This window comes from Pygoscelis adeliae, unplaced genomic scaffold (assembly GCF_000699105.1).
Source record: "Pygoscelis adeliae isolate BGI_AS28 unplaced genomic scaffold, ASM69910v1 Scaffold54, whole genome shotgun sequence".
NCBI lineage: Eukaryota > Metazoa > Chordata > Aves > Sphenisciformes > Spheniscidae > Pygoscelis > Pygoscelis adeliae.
In genome coordinates this window covers 4,375,051-4,395,464 of record NW_008824982.1, presented here as the reverse complement: position 1 = coordinate 4,395,464, position 20,414 = coordinate 4,375,051, and positions in this window count along the sequence as shown.

The window sequence follows — 20,414 nt, the reverse complement described above, 5'->3', positions numbered from 1 at the left end:
TAGTTTTTCCAATATGGAAGGCTAGATGGGAAAAACAGCCAGTCTTGCAAGAAAAGCTTCAAAACTTTAAAGAGGAAGTTTTGAATATGCATTTTTTGGGGGTATAATTTGGATTCAGCTATGTGTAGTAGCACTTGAAAGACAGAATGTGAGTAGGCGGTGGAGAGGCATCTTAGATTGCCTCATGGGGAGTTACCTGGCTAGCTAAGGAGATTTTGCATTGGTCAAGTTTAATCCAAGAACTGCACTGCACTAGTTCTTATCTTTTGCCATCCTGTTTCCAACTTTGTAATCCAGATCTTGATCTTTTGCTTTGATAGAATATGTTTGCAGTATTTTTCACTCTCAAGTGCCCCTGTTAGAGTCAAGTCCAAATGAAACTGATCAATTCTTTGTACAAGTTTCTTCCGAGGAGGCAAATCTAATCTAACTGGTGAAGGCAGACAGCCACAGGGAAGCATGTATAACCATTTACTGGAACATATTGAGAGGATTTAAAAATTGCCACGTTATAGAGGCAATACAGAGCATATCGTGGCCAGTTCCTTGATTGTCTCAGATCTTTTCTTGCAGAGGGAAAGGATCTCAAGGCACAGACATAACTTACAGCTCCCTGAGTCATCATATAGACCCTGGGTCATTTGGACACTATTCAGTAAAGAGAGAGGAGGAAGAGGGTTTTTCTCCTTAAAGACTGTGAGAAGGGCCATCTAAGTAAAGGAAGACCTTAGCTTAAACTGGTTTGGAATAAGGAGAAGCACTAGCCACTATAGTATATATGTGAATATATCCCAGAGTCTAGTTTAATTTGTTCTTTTAAATTATATCACTAGAATGAATGACTAAATAAAAGTCTGTTGTTCACAAGCATGGAGTGCAGCTTGCTGAATAATCTCTAACACTTCTTTTGCCAGTAAGCAGCATGGCAGATCAGCATAAAAAAGGCCAAGCCACAGATATGTGGTGAGTCCTCTAGGCACAGTGACAAACACATGTACACCCACTGATGAACAACCAACTTCTTATTCTTTAGAAAAAACACCAGTCAAATTTAAAGGTTAGAAATTCAAATACATTCACATATATATATGCCAAACCTACAGTATAGACTATTTACAATGTAGTAACTCCAGTACAAATACGTTTGGTTTCTCTGATTTCCTCAGATGAGCTATAGTTGTAAAGCTCTCTCTATGCTTCCTGGGGATGGACAGACTCTTCACCATGCTTTTAAAAAATTAAAAAGATATTTGGTCACCTTCACCTCTGTTGCTGTTGTTAATTATGCCACATCTTACTGAAATGATGGTTTCTGGACTGTTTTTCCCAGTTTCCTCTACAGGGTTTCACACCTCCCCATTTTCAGGTTTCCTTCCAAAAGAGTTGGCTCAGGAGATGAGAGGGAAAACACAGGGGCTTTTTTCTTCCCTCTGTTTCCTTCTTCTCTTTCTTCCCTTTCCTCCTCAACTTACCCCCACCTCAGAGCTATGCACTAAGCTATATTCAGCTAGATGACACTGTGGAAGCCAAATGAAGCTGTCTTTAGTGACTGCTTTCTAGGAGGACAAAATGTATGCAAAAAGTAAACAGACCCTCCAGAGGCAGTTGAAGGTAGGTGGTTAAATCTTCAGTTATCAAAATTCACAGGTAGCTTTGGACAAGTCAAAACAGACAAACATCTCTCCCACACCCCCAACAAGGCCTCCCTGTTCTTTAGTTGTTATGTGCTTCTTCCTGCTCTCATGAGTAACACTAACAGAAGTGAGCAATGTTGTTGGAAATTGCATTATTTAATATCTTTTTTATACCATGTGATGTAAATACCAGGGATAATGTCGGTTTCAGGCAGGTGAGCTAAACTTTAGGCATGGAAATCTGTAAGTGGACCTCAGTTCTGGTAAAAAAACTTTGGGAAAATAATCGAATATTTTTCAGTGATGACAAAAAAAGCAAGTTGAAGTCCTTGCCAATGCTGTCAGAATGGATGATGGCAAGTTGCATCTGTGCCTGAAGTAACCTGAAAGTCACACTTTGCTTGAGATAGCTGGAAGTGTAAGGACCTGTCTTTACCTGTTAGTTATCAGAATCTTTTTGTATTTTCCTTGCTTCTTGGACTGGACTATTCAGAGCCTGCACCTAGACAATGAAAGTTGGAACAAACACTGTGGAAGTCAGAGTTACTCGTCTGCCATTACAAGTCACTAACTTCTTGTTGGTAGGAGTATTTCCGCTGTGTTGGTCCTCAAGGGACGATATGTAATAGGCTTCATTTTAGATGTCCATATTTAAAGGATGATCCTGCTGTGCTGCCCAGAGGCATGTGTCTGGGGAACTTCACCTTGATGTGCTTGTGGACTGCAGCACAGCTCATCACACCATCAGAAGAGAAAAACTAGTTGACGTCCAAAGATCTGTTGCAGTTTGAGGAGATTTTGCATGATGTTCTGTGGGAGAAATCATCCCTTTTCTCTCCTCTCCTTGAGGAATATTTTTTTATGCTACCTATAGAGTAGGAAAACAGAACTGAACTATTCTGGCTATGGAGATTTGTTTTACCTGGAGAATTGCCCAGGGTGGTCATTTTGTTGCTGACTGTGACAGATATATGTGATTTTCGCCCTCCAGCTGCAAACAGGCACAAGTACCTATTGTAATGGATTTGTGGACTTTATGTGAGGCGATGATGTTTCAAGTAAGTGCAGATACATGTTACCATTTGCACAAGCGGGAGCTGTAGCATGAGACCTTAGGAGATCATAAAGGAATCTTTGCTATGGTGAGAACATTCCACTTATCCTTGGCTTCTAATTTATTTAAATTGCCTTGCTTTCCTCCTCCTCTGAGGTATGCATTGCAGATATCCCACAATAACTGCTCTTGGCCTTCTGAGTTCAAGAAGATTATTACTATTTTGATGTCAGTTAAATATTTGCATTGGCTGTGATTAGAGTAAGGTTGAGCTGGTAGATGAATGCAGTGAAGCTAGGTATCAAAAAATGTGTGCGCATGAGAAAGCTAAAACATACTGATTTCCCAAAGTGAAATAGTGAAGTTTTTAGGGCAGATTTCTGGATTAATGTTATTTGGAAGGAATATGTCTTTGTATTTTCTAATGCAAAAATTTGCTGCCTTTATGTTTTGCTGCGAAATTTTCCTTGCTTTTTCCAAAGTAAATTTCTGCAAGATGGTTTAACTTTTGGGTGTGGTGTAGAGTTTTTTGTGTGTTTTGTTATTATCTTTTTTTTTTTTTTTAATTGTGTTGTCACGATCTGATGATTTATTAGCTGTTTGGAAAGATACCATTATTTTCCCAGTTTTGTCATCAGTTGGTCTTTTTTTATGAATAACTATGGAAAGAATTTCCTATATTTCTAGAGAATGTTGATGGAAAATGATAGATTGTGTTGATGGAGCTAACTTACAGATAGTATACGTTTATAAACCTTGGTACACATACAGTAAGCTTTGTCAAATAGTGCTATAATAATCCTTTTTAAGTAATTTGTTGCATCACCAAAATCCAACTTTTTTTTGTCAGTTATTACTTTAACTTTGCATCTCAAGGTTACCACACAGCTGGCAAAGTAGTTTCCCTTTGTTGTCCTTCTCACACAGAAGGTAAGCATTGTGACCCACTCAGCTCTCAGTTAGATTGATTAATCTTAATAAATTCTCCAATTTCTGTTGATTCCTCTATGGTCTGGTTGATACTTTGAAATTTGTTGTTCATTATTCTGTTTCTTTTGGCAGCTCTTATCCACAGTTTTTGCCAGCTACCTTGAACCCTCTGGGAGGCCCTGTCTGCTGAAGCAATGCCACTTTTCTGCCAACATGTTTTCAGGTGAATGGGAAACAATTTTTGTAGTTGTTGGTTTATATTTTTCTTACTTTATAGTTTACTCCCTTGCTCTGTTGCTGAAGGCTAGCTCTGATATACACTCAAAGGGAACAACAAGGAATACATACTGCTTACAGGAAAGGAAGGCACTACAAAACTGACATCCCACCTTAGTCACATCCACACGCTGGAGCTGAATCATGCTGCCTCTTTTGGCCACTGTTACAGGTCTGATACTTTCTTCTCAAAGACATCTCTCTAGTAGCATGAACATGCACAGTGTTAAGGAGAGCTAAACCAGTTGTGACACCACTTTCATCCTGGGAGTCTCCCAGAGAATGCTAGTAATTGAACATCGGTAGCCTGGTGACTTCTGGTGTTGCTTTACAAGGCTGGGAAAAGAAGCCAGCCAAGGGTGCATGTGTGATTATCAATAGTCCTCTGTCAAATTTGGAATGCAATTTTGCAACTGAATGCAAAAGACTGTTTCTGCCTCCCGTTAGCCTCCTGTATGTTCTGCCACTAGAGTTATACAAAAGTATACAAAGGTGGGTGTGGATTTGTTGATTTATTTATTGTGAACATAAACCTATCTTATCTTTGTCATTTTATTATCTTTGCAGAATACCAGGAACGCCAAGTAAAGCTAAAATTAATCACCATACAAGTGTTATTCAGCATGATAGATTGTGGTTTTAGTGCATCAACAGCCTAGTGACACATCAAATGAAAGACTTTAGGGGCAATCTGGAGTAGAATAATAAAAGAGTTTCTTGGATGATTCAGTAAATTTTTCCTAAGAGGAAAAGCATAACAGGAAAAAAAAGTATGCTTGAAAATGGAAGCTATCCAATAGGCTGATTGGAGTTAACTTCTTGAAACTGACTATGAGATAATTGTGAGGATTGAACTAAGTTGTGAAGAGCCTGTAGAGAGAGAGTAAATACCTGATATACAATGCAGTAGATAGCAGAGCTGAGAAAAGGATTCAGAGATGTGAGAATCAGGAGAAACGATCACCAAGCATGATTACTAACTAGGTATAGGATAAAAGCTACAGGAAAAGTCTGCAGTATTTGAACTTTGGTGGAGCTTGGAGATGGAAGGGTTGCCTCTCCATAGCTAAATATGTTATGCAGAGAGAAGCTACAACATGTAGCAATGATGTCAATGTCAGGACTAAAGAGGTTCACTTTGAAGATAATGCTGTATTTATACCCAACATAAGATAGAGTAGGATGGCAGTACCCATGGCTGTTGAGAGATTATAGAGTGATGAAGGTTTGCAGAAAAACATTGATGGAACTTTTATAGCCGTGTTAAGCTTGATATGAAACCAGTTCTTAAGACCAGATAGACAAGATTATATTTAGAATGGCATAAGATAGGTCTACAAAATTAAGGTAGATCTTTGAACAGACTGCAGGAGGATGACAGTTACATTTATGATTATAGCTGAGCTAAGTCATATCTAAGGTAAAAGGGAAAATGGAAGAGAACCCTCAAATTGTGGAAAAGACAGAGATGAGATCTTCTAAAGGAAATAATGAATATGTGGGACATAAAGCTGTATGAATAAATGACTTTTGGGGTCTCTGAAAGAATAAAAAAGGGAATGTGACTTCTCATGAGTTCAAAAAGAAAAGTTTTCAGTTTTCTGGTGAAATAGACTTACTTTTTACACTTTATTTTGTGTGTGTTCCTTGTGATTCTAAAGAATATTTTCTTTGGATAAATTTTTGACAGTTAAAAAAATGAAATATATTTACAAATGGGACCAGTTCAATGTGAAAGACTGACTGTTTCATGCTGAAATTATTTTAATAAATAATGTTGACCCTTTCCAGAAAATATCAGCTAAAAAAAAACTTGATACGAATGCACAAATATTTTTCCCTGCTCTAACTGAAGGCAAATCAAGGAAAACAGGGTCATATTAGGAGACCGTACACTGCGTGAGGCTGTGGCATCAAGGAAGATGAAGCTGTAGTAATGGTGCTGCAAACCGGATAATTTCTTCTCTTCACTAGTGGATGCATATATGAAAACATTCACACAAACACCTGGTTGTCAGTGAATACATTGCTCCTTTGATGCTGTGAGGATTGATCATATTGACTGGTTAGAGACCAGCAATAGTTTTTTAAAGGAAAGTTAGACTTTTATTGTCAGAAAGGACTGATTAATTAAGAATGATTTTTATTTGCAAATGCCTACCATATTTGTCAAAACCATTATATTCTGGTTGGAATTTCTACTTGAACCAATGACTAACCAGCCTCCAGATTATCAGCTGCTTCATGGCCCAAGCACTGATCTGGAGCATGTGTGGCCCAAATTCAAATTCCCTCTCAAACTTAAAAAAGAGAGGGGGTAGGGCTCTAGTGGTGGGATTGGAGCCTCTTTTCCCAAAATGGAATGTCTTCACTGCCAAGCTGTCTGGATTCTTTTGGGGTCTTAAGGTCTAATTTCTATTTTTAAAACATCTCAGAAAGGTCTTTATTTCTATGGCAGATTATTTTAATCTGTTTTAATCTAAAAGCTGTTTCTGTCCAACTTGATACATAGTGTTAAATCTGCAAGCTGCAGAGCACTGGAAGCTAAGTATCCTAGGTATTAATAGGATAGGATGTTTTATTTACATGGTTTTGTACACTAAATATTATCTACTTTACAATTCTACTGTTCAGAATATGTGGTGAGAAAGACACTGAAAGGAGGAAGTTTTGGAATACAAACTAATGACTGTATCTGAAAATTTATCAGTTTATATCAGCATACTATATATGTTGCAAGAAAACCAGCTGTATGCAAATTCCTGGGTTGTTTCTATTTTCTTGTTCAAACTGGTTTGAACTTTGGTTTTATTTGTAGTGTTCATGGAAGAATGTAAATATTGCAGTACTACAAGCATCCAGTGGCATTGTATTCAATCAGTAACTGTTATGGTGATTGTGCCAACATGCTTTTTACCCATGCAGGTCCACATACTTTAGCAAGAACATGTTATTTCTACTTTATAGATGAAGGAACTAAAGGGTAGAGAGTTTAAGGGACTTGTCTGAAATCTCAGAGTGAGTCAGAGGCAGAGACTGAAAGAGAGTCTAGGTTTGATTATTTCTTGCTTACCCCTTTATTCACTGGACCATAGTCTTGCTCTCAAATTCCTAATCCCTTTGAAAGTAACTCATGAGGTGGCTGTTTTGCTGGTTTTGGACAGCTGGCTGGCATGTGTTATTTGAGTGAAACTGCATTTTCCATACTCAGGAAATAATAATGTAACATGTCTTACTGGGTGGGCATTTAAAGTTTCTATAACCAAGAAAAGTGAGAAGAGAGACAAGAAAACAACTAAATCGTTACACCGAGACAGTGAAAATTCCAATTCTTAATAGCTCTCCCTCAAATCCTTTTTAAATTTAACTTTTATTGAAATATTTCAGTAGGAGAGATTAAAAAATCATAGGGGAAATAATTAATGGAAACAAAAAAGGAATCTCCACAGAAAGGAATAGGATTAGAGAAATTGTATACTTAGCTCCTGCGTTCACCCTCTCTCTTGTGAAAGTGCGTCCTATACACATTTATTTAACCTGTTGAAAACTGCTGTTGTTAACTTGTTTCAGCCTCATTCTCTGGATGGTTTAAGCCAATGGTTTAAGAATCTTTGAAATGAGTTAATCCAATATGTTTGGCTAAGACATGAATGGTAAATCTCTGTTTAGTTGTGCTAAAATTCCTTTGATTTACTGGCAATGTCCCTGCTAGTAAATCGAAAAGAGTACAGATCTGGGCACGAGACTTACCTGTAAAACTGATAGATGGTCACTCACAGCTTTTGGCCCTGGCTGAGCGCCACTGGTCAGACCAGCTCCAGGGCAGAGCTCTCATTCAGCACTGTCAACGCTGCTACACATTTGGAAACTGCAAGTTTAATAATATTGACCTTGGCAGTCTGGGCTTTTGGTCCTCTGGGCCAGGGACTGAGTCCTGGCACTGCTGGGTTTGCTAGTATCAATGTAGCCCTAGTATTAGTAGTAGTAGTATTGCATTACCCTCAGGACAACCAGAGCTCAACAAGGATGCAAGCAAGGAAAGAACCTGGAAAAAGCCTGTGGGAAATCATACAGAAAACCACCATCTTTGAGGAATTTGAATTTTGTTTACTTAATGAATTAGTGATAATGTCTAAACAAAAAAAAGCAGTGAGTTTTGAACACTAAACTCTCAGTAGGAAGCACTGATTGCTATAAAGATAGTCAATTGGTTAACCCAAGCTTTAAAGGAAGTAAAAGACAAAACCTCGTTACCAAGGAAAAGTTTATGTGGTAACTCACAACTCTTGATGGGAAATATGTTACCAGTGTAATCTGTTTATGTATTGTTTTTCACGAGAAGTGCAGCAGGCCAAGCACCTGGAGCTGATTTTATTGATAATACACGTAGTGACATCAACAGAATATTCGGAAAGGCAGTGCGTTCAGACTCAGCATCACAAAATATTGCAAAACTGCTGCCATTGCAGTGTTCACAGTAAAACAGGAAATAATTTAAAACTACATGAAGAACAGAAAATAAATTTGAAAATAAAGGGATTATGTATGACGCAGAAAGACATAGAATGCTGCTTTAGTTGCAGGAGCTGGAGGGGGGCAGCTTTTCAGCCTAGTTGTAAGATGGTTTACAGACTGGAGAATGATCTGAGGAAGTGATCCCTAGAGGAGCTGGTCAGATAATAGTGAAAATTCATGGACATTTTTGAAAATCAGGCTTCTTTTCAATTTGTGTCCAGAATTTCTCAATAATAAACACAAGCATACTTATATAAATTATACTAAAACTATGTGGTATGCAGTTAGGTACCAAACACTGTATATTAGCATTCTTGGAGTATAAAGACTTGGGACATAAAGGTCCATTTACTTTTTTATTGTCTTTTTATCTTCATGTCCTTCAAGCCTGGAAGAATCAGTAACCTTGGAATTTACACTTAAAACACCTCCAAACGACTTAATTACTAGCAAAGTCTTTCTCCTATTTTGGGCCAAATGGTGTGAATCAACACACCACCACTGAAGTCAGCTTTCTGTACAAGCTGCTGGTAGCAAGTAAGTGGTTAATAAGGAACAGAGACTTCAGACGGGACTTCTAGGGACATTAAACCTAGCCCCCTCAGTTACAGGCACTTTCAGAGTAGTGCCTGTAATTGATTAATTTCTTTGGACCAGAGAAATTTGGTCCAAATTGCTCCCCAGAATGTTTGCTCTGCACATCTCACTCCACTAAATGACTCTCTCTTCTCAAATTGGAAACTTGGCATTCATAGCAAAATGCTCAGTGTTTCAGAGAGATGTCAAAGGGAAAAATCAAGGCCGTACTCAGCATTGTAGGATGCTTTGATATCAAGAGATTTGGAAGGTGAAATTTCCAGGTGTTCGCAGAAAGCAGGTCATACCCTTCAATGCTAAGTTGTCTCTCCTTCTTTCCAGAACGAATGTCCTTTGCTCACCTTTCCAAAGAAAGATTAACTTTGTAGGTGCCTAGAGTGTGGAACTTTTTAACTCCTTCCCTTCCCCCTCAGCCTCTAAAGATCCCCCTCCCCCCAAAGGGAAAATGTACCAGTTCTTGAAAGTTAATAATGAGACCTGAACTTTTTTGCAGAAGTAGCAGCCACCGTTATTCCTGTTACATCAATGTCCATCTTGTTGCATCACTGTAATATTGTTTTCACTATTCCCACTTATCCTTTTGATCAAGATAAAACTACAGAACTGATAGCTGAGCTTCCTTGAAAGCAAAGCAAACGCCCAAACCAAGCCAGTGAAATGTTTCAAACACTGCTGCTGGGGCCTCTGAAGGAAAATTTGCTTCATGCCTTGGAATAAACATGCCTGCGCTCCGATTCTGACAGATCGTTTTGTAGTCTTTTTCCCCATCTGTGTATATTTGCAAAATCAGTGGCTTTTGTTTTTCTTTTCCAAATGATGATAGAACAAATCTAAAAGCTATCCTTTTCAGAGTAGGCTCACCCCTCTAAGTCCTTCAGAAAGGATATATTTAGTGTATTTTCTTCCTTTTTACTGATTTCCAAACTGAAGTTAGCGATATACCTTTCCCACTGAATACTTGTTATCTCCAGATGTCTTACTTAAATCTGGCTTTCTAATTGGATATATAAATAGCCCCTGGTTACCTAAGGATTATCAGCGATTCACTGATGTTGGAACATGTTTTAACCAACCTCAGCAGTGCAGCATTTAAAAATAAATACATGAAATCAAATGAAAGAATGGGTTATTGACCAGCTGCACATTCATCCTGCGAGGCTGAATCAAACAGGAATCATTTATCACTTCAGTTTGAAGAGTTTACCCATGTCTTTAGATGATAGTACAAAAAATAACTCCAAGAGCTAAAACTGTACAGTCCCTCAGAAATGCCACCCATTGCATTAATCTGGGAATTAACCTGGGGCTTAATCTGGGAATACCTGAATAATAGTAATTGTCTAGATTTTGTAGTTTGAATCATGATTTCTTTTGAAGGCAATGTAAATTGCTGCTTTCATAGGAGTGAAAGAGTTATATACGTTGGAGGCTTACCTTAATTCTTGTATACCTTATGTGCAAATATCTACAAATGTTCTCAGCTTCTATCCTGAAAAAAGGGGATGTAGAACAAAAGGGACCGTGTCATTTAATCAAACTTGCTGCTATTACTGGACAAATCTATTGAGATCCATCTTATGCTTAATTAAGGTGTTTTCCCTCTCTGCTCTCACTGAAAGAGCCTTCCAAAGCTCTGTTCCTTTGATGTTTAGAAACCTTCTTCTCAACTCTGGTTGAAATTTATTCATGGTCACTTTATAACCATTTGCTTTTGCATCAATATTGTCTCTAAGTTTGGATAGTCCCTTTTCCCTCCCTTCTGTTTACTTTTTGATGTATTAATAGAGAGCTCTAACATCCACACTCAGCCTTCATTTCTCTGGGTGTATGAGGTAGCCTTCTTTTAATCTTCTTTACTAAAATCAGCTCTCTGCTTTCTTGATCATCTTAGAAATCCTTCCCTGTATCTGTTCCAGATTGAATTAATTTTTATTGCCCCTGGGAGATGAGGGTTGTATACAGTATTAGGAATAAGGTTTTACCAGGGCCTTATAAAGGAGGCTGACACTTAAAAACATTTCTGTTGCTGCATTATCTACCTCTGTCTAGTTAATGTCCTCTTTTAAAATATGAATATATTGGCTGATACTACTTTTCAAAAATGTGAGCCCAAATAGAATATATGTGTGTGTCTGTGGAGGTTAGAGGGGCAGGAGGGGTTTAAATCATCTTTTATTAAAAATGGTAGTGTGCTCCTCTTTAGTAATTTGCTTTCATGGGTGCAAGAACATATTTAACAACAGGAATTTATTCTGGATACATGGAAAATTCTGTAAGTGAAATTCAGATTCTGTCTTTTTGTCATTACAGAGCCTGTTGTAATAAGAGAAGCATCCACAACCCAGGCTGCTGAGTTCTGGACTATTAGTTTTAGTTTAATGTATGGCAGGAAAAGAAAGAAAGCAAAAACTCTTGAGTTCTCCAAATTGCAGTGGCATCTGTGTCAGTAGAAAGAAGAAGTAATGTATAAATAAATGAATACTATTAGCATGTGGTGACAGCTCCCAGGTCTGTTTTGGCATGGGAGTTAAAGTAAAGGAAGTTGAAGAAATGTTCAAGCTAATGGATAATTCTAGTTCAAACAAGCTCAGCAGGTAATTGCTTTCTGGGTTTGTGTCATGACTTTCTGAGAAAGACAGAAAGAAATGGAAGACATTTTCCTTGTATCTAGCGTGAGGATCATCAGGTGAGGCTCCTGGTTATTATTATCATGCTATTCCTTTTTCACTCATATGAAAAATGTTTTCTCTGTATAGGAGAGAGTGGCCTGTGACCTACCTCTCTGGCAGGCTGCCCCCCCTGCTGACCTGCAGGAAGCAGTTAAAATATATGTTGGAAGGCTTTAATTCATCTGCCCCTAAATCCAAGCACTCCTTGGTTCGAGCTAAGGCTTTCTCTGCAAAGAAGATTTCCTAGGCAGTTCAACAGAATTCAGTTCCAGCAACCTTGAGGGCATGGAAGTAAAGATTAAAAACCAGCTTTTCCGAGCTGAATGAAATCCCTGCAAAGCTCTGGGTCAGGAGAGTATGCATAAGTAGTCCATCTTTAACAACAGGACCATTACCTATATGCCAGATATTGCCTTTCTCTTGGAGATCTCCTGGTTCTGTGTTGATAGCATCCCTTTGAGACATATTTTTAGACCGTAGCCTGCCAGGCACTGATTTATAGTCTGATGCTGGAAAAAGTCCTGGCGTCATTGCTGCTGCCTGGAGCCTTGCTGAACCTCATTTAAACAAATGCCTTGATCCCTTTTCATGTTCCATCTCTTCAGACTTCCTTTTGGGTCTGTCTTTCCAGAGCAGGTCCTCCTTCCTCTGGGCAGCACAAGCAGTAAGCAATCCTCGTCTGTAGCTGCTTTTTGTGCTGTCACCCCATTATGTGCTCTCTTCCAGCAGCAGGCAGAAACACAGGCACATCTGACCACCTGCTTGCCGCTTACCTCACCAACCTCCTGGCTCCAAAGTGGAGCTGCTACGTTGTCAATGATTAACTGACTTAGCTGGTTTTTGTTTTCACCATAGATCTGGTGAATGCTGAACAGAGGGCCAAAAAGCTTTCTTTCCTTTCTACCCTCAGAATGACTGGGCTGAAATCTATAAAGACCCTGTAATTGGATAAGTGTCAAAAGTCCGCTCTGAATCTTTTTTGAGGTTCCAAAGGCAATTCTGAAATTAAGCAAAAGTTAACCAACTCTTATGGCAGTTCACATTTAAACAACTGCTGCCTACATTCCCCTTAGTAATTCATCATTTCAAACAAGAGTTGGGGTGCTTTTAGGCTCCCAGCGCCTCAGGGTAGGAGCTTGTCTGGTGGGAGATTTATCAAGATGGTCAGGTACTAATAATTTTTATAGGAAACCCTAGGTCTTAGGCTCGCCCAGCTGCTTTGCAGTGCTTCTTTGCTGAGGTGGTTTATTCTTTCTGTTACGGGAATGCATTTCTGAGAAATGAAAAATCAAACAAAGATCAAACTATGCCCTGAGATAACATGATGGGAGGAGAAAAGGAAGCGAATTCATGCTGTCAAACTTCAGAAATTGAAATGAGGTGCTGGAGTTAGGTTCATCACACCAGGCTCCCTGTACAGTCCATGCAGAGTAGAGGTGCTAGCCCATATCCTCTGAATGTAGTGGTACTGAAGAATAGATTCCCCAGTTCGGCACCTAAAATTAGGATGGCTCCTTTGCATCCCTTCCCCTCTTACCAGGCAGATATGGTTCCAGAGGCAGGGGGTGTGCCTTCGGTGCAAAGCTGTGTTAGCTTTGCCTGAGAGAGGGTGACCACAATGGGAACCAAGTTTTCTGCTGTAGATGGATCACAGCAGAAGCAGAGGAGTTATTTTGATGAAAACTGCAATATATGTTGTTTAGTAGGACAGCCAACTCAAGGGTAAAGATTTGAAGTGCCACTGTAGGTCGGAGAAACTTGTTTATACTTGGACAAAAAAATGCAATAATAACAAGATACACAACTGTAAACTGTGTACACATTATACAGGCAAAACCTATGTAGTTTTTCTTGTTCTATTAATTTTCAATTTAGTTTATGCATTCAATTGTAGGACACACAAGATAGGCTCTCTTAGAAGTTTCTCCAGGTGACTCATAATGCTTAGGGGTTGAATCATGCTCGTGGTTCGAACACGGGCCTTGGAATTAGGTGCCTGGATCCCTTTCATGCTTAAGATGTACGTAGTGCATCCTTCTCCGCGGCTTTGATGCTTTGTATAGCCACTTATGCTTGTACAAAATAGGTGTAGCAGACCAGATCATAATGATTGTTTGCACTCATTTTGCTCTGATGCAGATGACTAACATGAGGTGCGAGGCAGCAGGGAAAAATCAAAGCAGCAGCATGTTAACAGTAGGGTCAGAGGTTTGTTCCACGGGTGGTGAGGCATGAGCATCCTGAGCATCTTCTATAAACGGATTTCTAGCTTCTGAAAGACTTTCAAGGTTTACTCTTCCCTTGTGCACTGACTGACAGGTTGTATTTCAGGTGAGGAAGCAGTCATGCACTTCAGGAACCATTCTGAAATATTTACCTTGCTGTTTTTAAGATTACTGTAACTCATAATTGTTTGCAAGATGGTTTGAAATTTATTGCTGAGCTGGAAGTAGCTAGATGCATTTCTTTCTTAACCACAGTAAAATTTAAGGTCTCATTAACAAAGCTGAGTCAATATTACAGAGCTGTACAATGGAGAGAAATAATTTATCCTAAAACTCTCATGAGACTTGTGTATTACCATTGTCACCCACAAAATATGTATTTTTCATTGTATATGAATGTGATAAAGATGTCATGGATTGCAACCTAAAAACATGAAAATTAAGAAAAAAATGTGGTATTTTGCAATTTAGTAGTTACTGAGTCTACCATCTGACATGTAACCAGGGTAGGGAGCTCCTCTAGAGAATTCACTGTTACAGCATACTTTTTAAAAAAAATTTTATTGTTGTCCCTTTGTATTGTACCTTTTGAAAGACTAGCTTCTATTGCTGTTTGTCTGGATTTGTTCTGGAGTTCCCATGGTATATGAGGCACCTGTCTGGCTTAATTTAGTTGAAAAAAGAAGTGTAAAATACTTAGATTTATACTCTGGCAGCTGTCACAAGTGAAAGAAAACAAATGTTACTTTTATTAGTAGGCAGCTCGCTCTTCCAGTGCAGCAGTTCACGCTTTCTGGTGTGGCTGCTGGCTGCTGTCAGCCCTCCCAACAGTGATTCAGGATCTCTTAGTCACAGAGCAGGGGCAGGCTGGGGATTTCTGCTGGCTGGTTCATCAGAGCCGAAGGATTATATTTGGCTGAGGCCAAACTACTTTGAAATATCAGAAATGTAGGATGATGAAAGGAAGCTGAGCAGTGCGTTTTGAATTAATCAGAATTCAGAAGCAAAGAAGGGAAATTTATGCATGCTGTGTGTAATGTCTCGGTCAAAAGCTTGCTCCAGGTGTAAGCCTGGGCAAAGTTTGACCTACTATGTTGTCAAAGCAGCATTTTCTTCTAATTCATAAACAAGCAAACAAAACCTTTGCTTCTAAAAATACTGCAACTTTGTTGCTGTATAATGAATCCAGATGGTGAGGACAGTGTTAAAGAAAAAAAAAAAAAATCACATTTCTACTTAGCTGTGGCTAGAATGATTTGGAGCTGAAGAACTGATCTTTCATTTAGGCTCAGTAAGTCTCCAGTGAGAATTTGTCTAGTGGGTCTTGTCTTCTTTTAGGGGAGGCAGAAGGAGTGTCAGATTTTAGCAGCTTTGGAGAAAATGGAGAGACATGCCTCCCATTTAAATACTAGTTATGTGAATGAAAGAAATATAAAGGCTTTTACAACTACTAAGATGTTATGCTGCATAGTATCAAAAGAAAATAAATTCTGGAAAAAAAACCCTGGAGAAAATGAAGGTCCATGGGGCCCAATTTCTTTCCAAACTCAAGCAATGCTTAAGAAAACCAAAAGTTCTGGCAGTAAGAAAAGTCTGAAGGATTTGTATAAGTTTGGCTGCTTGTGCCTATATACTTAAAAAGAATTGGAAAGACTCTCCTTCCAGCTGAGTGATTTATAGGCGTGGAACAATAGTAAGCACAGGTGTTTCTGCAGTTTCAATGGGCTGAGCATAATCCAGTGTGTGTCAGCTCTGAAATTCTGTTTGGCTTCATGGTCTGCTAGTTTGGATGTTAGCAACGAGGTCCAGAATCTAGAAATATGGTATTTGATGGTGGAATCACTTTTGCACTTAAGGCCAGCTTTTAAACCTTAGAATTTTATGTTGGGTAGAGTGTACCTGCTTCAGATTTACAGTAAATAGTTTATGAATCAGGATTGAGTTGTAGAAGAATTTCTGGTAAAATTTATTGATCTTAAGCATAAATAAAAATGATTGCTTTAAGCAGAGTTATGTGACTTCTCTAAAGTTTTATTTTCTTAAGCTAGCAGAGCTGGATGAGTAGTTACTGTATGGATGTAGTTTGCCTTCCCGATACTATCTACTGTTTTCTATTATGCATAATAGAATTAAAGATATAGTAAGATGACCATCAAATCATTAAAACTTCCCTATGTTAATCTCAACTATGTCCAGAAAGAAGGTTTCACGTTCTGAAGTTTATAAATGAGATTAAAAAAACCCCCAAACACCAAAGGAACCTCTAGAAACAGCATCAGTCTTAATGGTGACTTCTTATTTTGCTTTACTTGTGCAGCTGTATCAAAAGTAGTGCCTTCTAGTGTTGCTTCAATAGCAATTAATGTTTTGTAATCAGTGGCAATAGAGCTGTAGGCAGATGCTTTGCAACCTTAGGAGATATTCGACAAAAGAGATCCTTGGAAAGAAATGGATTGAAGTAATTCTTGAAATATGTGTTAGTACCATGATCTTAAGCCCAATATGAATCTTATGATTTCCATAACCTTGCTTTTAAGAATTTAAAATGGGATTGTGTCAAATATTTAACCAACCTTAGCTCCTTTAAAAATAAAACTAATACTTATTGGAAGATGAGTAGGGCATCTTATCTCTAGTGAATTATTTTTATCATAGTTTTATCGTATTTGTTATCTATTTTTGTTTCCTTCTTTCTGCATCTATAAAGCAAAGCATAAAGGGGAGCAAAATATGTTTTTAAAAGACTGAGTTCATATTTTGAGGGTTTCTAGATAACAATCAGGAATAGGTGAAAACAGCACCACAGCACAGAAAGAAAACCTGTGAGGTGTTTGTGTACAGCTTTTATTTATATGCTCAGAAAAAGCTAATTAACATGGTCACCATAAAAAAAAAAAAGGTAAATAGGTTGGATGTTATTTTAAAGGCTATCAGGGGTCTTCTAAATGAACTAATATTTTAAGTCTTCTCCTTCTAGCTTTTAGCTAGTTAACCTCCTACCCATAAATCCCAACCTAAGAATGTTTTAAGGTGTCTTGCCTGATCAGACCAAAATGTCCACACTGTCTGAATCTGGAGCCAACAGCTTCAGAGGTGTAAGGAGACAGAGAAATATACCTTTATTTATACGGGCCTAAGAACATTTTACTGTCATCATTAACAAAGTTACTTAAATACTGCTTCAGAAATGTTCTATGTGAAATAAAGAGTGAACTCCCATGCATCTCGCTTAAGTTTGTATATGACATTTAAAAAATACATACAGTATGCTGGAAGGTCTTAATGACCTCTAATGCTATCACTATGACATCTCAACTATCTCACTGCTAATTCCTCTGCATTGTCTACAAATAATGACTGTACTGTAGTCTTGTAATCTTTATTTCAATTTTTCTTCTTGTTATTTATCCTGTATCACTAAGGAACTAAGTCTGTTTACTCTAACTATATTTTTATTATCCTTGTCCAAGATGACTTTAAGATTATGAGTTTCCCTGGAGTCTGCTGGAAGTTCTTTGTTGCTCGCATTCAACAATCAAAACATCCCACAATATGCTGGTGAATATATTGCTATGTAAACAGTACACGAATTTATTTATTTTCCTCACTAGATTTTAATCTGACATTTCTTCTTTAGAGGTTGATTCAGTGAAACACAGCTAGATAGAGTAGAGGGGGAAAAAATGTGTTAAAACTCTGGAGTGGCTGGTATAATACTGATCCACAGTTCATCTGTATCAGAAAAGAATCCATTTCCTTCACTTATTTCCTACGAGTTGGTATGAAGATGTACTTGACTGATACCTTAACATTCAATACACACTGTTGCTAAACTTGCATTTTATGCTTCAAAGTTCTGTAATTTCCTCGGCTTTATTATGAATGATTTATGGAACATTCTGTTAAAGTAAACATTGATAGCATCAGGTAGTCCTTTCAGAACAAAAGAAAATGATCTTATTTCTGTTAAAAGTAGATGGAAATAATAAGAAGACAATATTTGCACCAAAGGAAAACCAAATTTTGTTCTTTATGCACAGTTTATTTATGTCTAGAATATATTGAAATACAAATACCGTACAGAGTAAAGTGATAGAATGTTAGAAGTTACGGACTTTTTGCCTATATGTCTAGAAGGCAATGTATCTTACAGATGCAGTTAGTATGCATCAGCTAACATTTTTAATAACACCTTTACGGGGAATCTGGAAGGGTGTTACCGTGAAATAACTACAACCTCAGAAATGGATATCATCTCAGAATTACAGAGATATTTATTACACTCCTCAATTACAAGTGGGCTGTCTGGAGTCTTCAAAGCAAATAAATTAATCAGTGTCAGTGAACAGAATATCAAAATAGGAGAATGCTGAATTTCATTTTTAAGTTTGCTTTAGAAGATGAAAATGGCCTCGGGTATGATGATAGGCTGTGCTTGGAGCTTACATAATTTGCACATGATGCTGTTATGAGAATACAGATGGCAGACAGAAAAGGTTCTTCATACACTGTGGAAGTTACAAAACTAAATACTGAAATAATTAGGTGACTATTTCTTGGGGTAGAGGGAAATATACTCTGGAAAATACACTCCTGAAAACCTAGTACCCCTGCCCCCAGTCCACTTCCCAAGTGCAAGATCAGTACGATACATTGAGAAGGTTTCTCTTTCTGAAATGGGTGAACACGGAATATTGCCTAGTTTTCTAAGGAAACAAAACTTCTCTATTTTTGTGTATATTTATATATATAGATATACTTATATATACACGTGTTTGTGTGTCTCTACATGCACGTGTCTGTTATTTTCTTTAAAATTTTTAAACCCACTGGCTAATGTCATTCACATTTGCCACAGGAGACCCAAAGACATCATTATCCCTGCAGGTTCTGTGAGAGTAGGTGACCAGGGAGAAGCGAGACATTATATATGTTCCAAGAGAGGGCAAGGCTCCTTAAAAGCGCCATAGATTTTAAGGAGACCAGATGATTTTTTTTTTTAGCTAGGTTTTTTTTTGTGTCACTAGTAGGAAGGCTACTTCAGCATGGTGTTTTCATCTTTCTTTATTTATCCTTTTACTTTTATCTTTTAATGTACAGAATACCATCTTAAAACTTTTTAGAAATGGAGGTCCATGTTCAATGGTCATCTGTCAAGGTCATACAGATCACACATGTAAGTAAACATAACATGAACACACCCCTTCATCAGTGATTGTTCACTTGTATTCCTTCAGACTAACTCTGATCTTGGTTTACTAAATTCTAAATTTTTTAAGGCTTATCCTTTAATGGTTAATTTCTTAGATTTCATATCCATTTTTAGCATAGTTGTTGTAAGATATGTAATTCTAATGTAAACATTGCCCAAATTTCCCATCTCATTTCACTAACTTTCTGTGTATATAGCTTATTTCAGATCCTTTCTCAGATATTGTCTATTGCCAACTGACAGATAATGAAATTCGTTATGCTAGTTCAGAGCTTTTGCCTCTGATCCCACTTTGGATGACTCCTTTGAAAAAGTACGTGGCATGGGATCTTGTCAATGTGGTGGAATTTAGAAACCTCTGTGAGTCTGTGACAATTTAATTATGGATGCTGCTAAGTGTCACAATTGTTTATTTTTTTCAAATTCAGCTTAAGCAGCATATAGTTGATAATAAGAACTGCGCTTTGGAATAGCATTGAGGGCTTCTTGGCATGTCTAGCAATAAAATAGACAACTGCAAAGTGTAAACTACATAACTATCAGGATAAAGCTTAAATGCCCCTATTGTTTCATCCAGTGTCCCCCGACTTGCAAAGTACTTAGAACAAAAAGCCCACCTTTGCCTTTCACTCAGAAGTCTTCTCCTTGTGAGGCCCTTCCCTTCAGCACCTTCACCTTCATCTCCCAGTTAATTACTTATTTTTGCTGCTATGTGAACGAACCTTGCAACTCTTACTGCATAACTTACATTTCTGCCAGAGTAGATCCACTCTGAAATGAGTATCTTCGCTTCAGAAATCGTTGTGTGTAATACTTGAATATATCAGACCTAAGGTAATATCTCACTGAAAAAGAAAACAAGATAATTTTTTACACTATATGGCAAATGCTGAGAAATCATATCCATATTATTTCATTCAAGTAACTTTAGACATGTGAGTTGGGGATTATGCAAAAGACTAAAATCAGGAACTGAATTTAGTCAGATCAAGCATCTAAATTAGATGCTTAAAATAGTGCACGTACCACTAATCAGGTAATAGTACTGTGCAAAAAGATCATCTGGGGATCATAAGCCAAAGAAGAGTTAACATCCTGCCATTGCCAGACTTGGACATGCTAAGCTAAAATATATATATATAAACATAGCCTCAGAATGAGCTACGTAATCCTTTTAACTCTGTTCTGCAATTGTAAGGCATTACATAGAATGCAGCGTGTATTCGGATACTGAAAGATGTGAATCAGCTGGAGAGAAACTGGTGGAGGGAATGAGAGTGGTCAGAGGTCAAAGGAACGTGA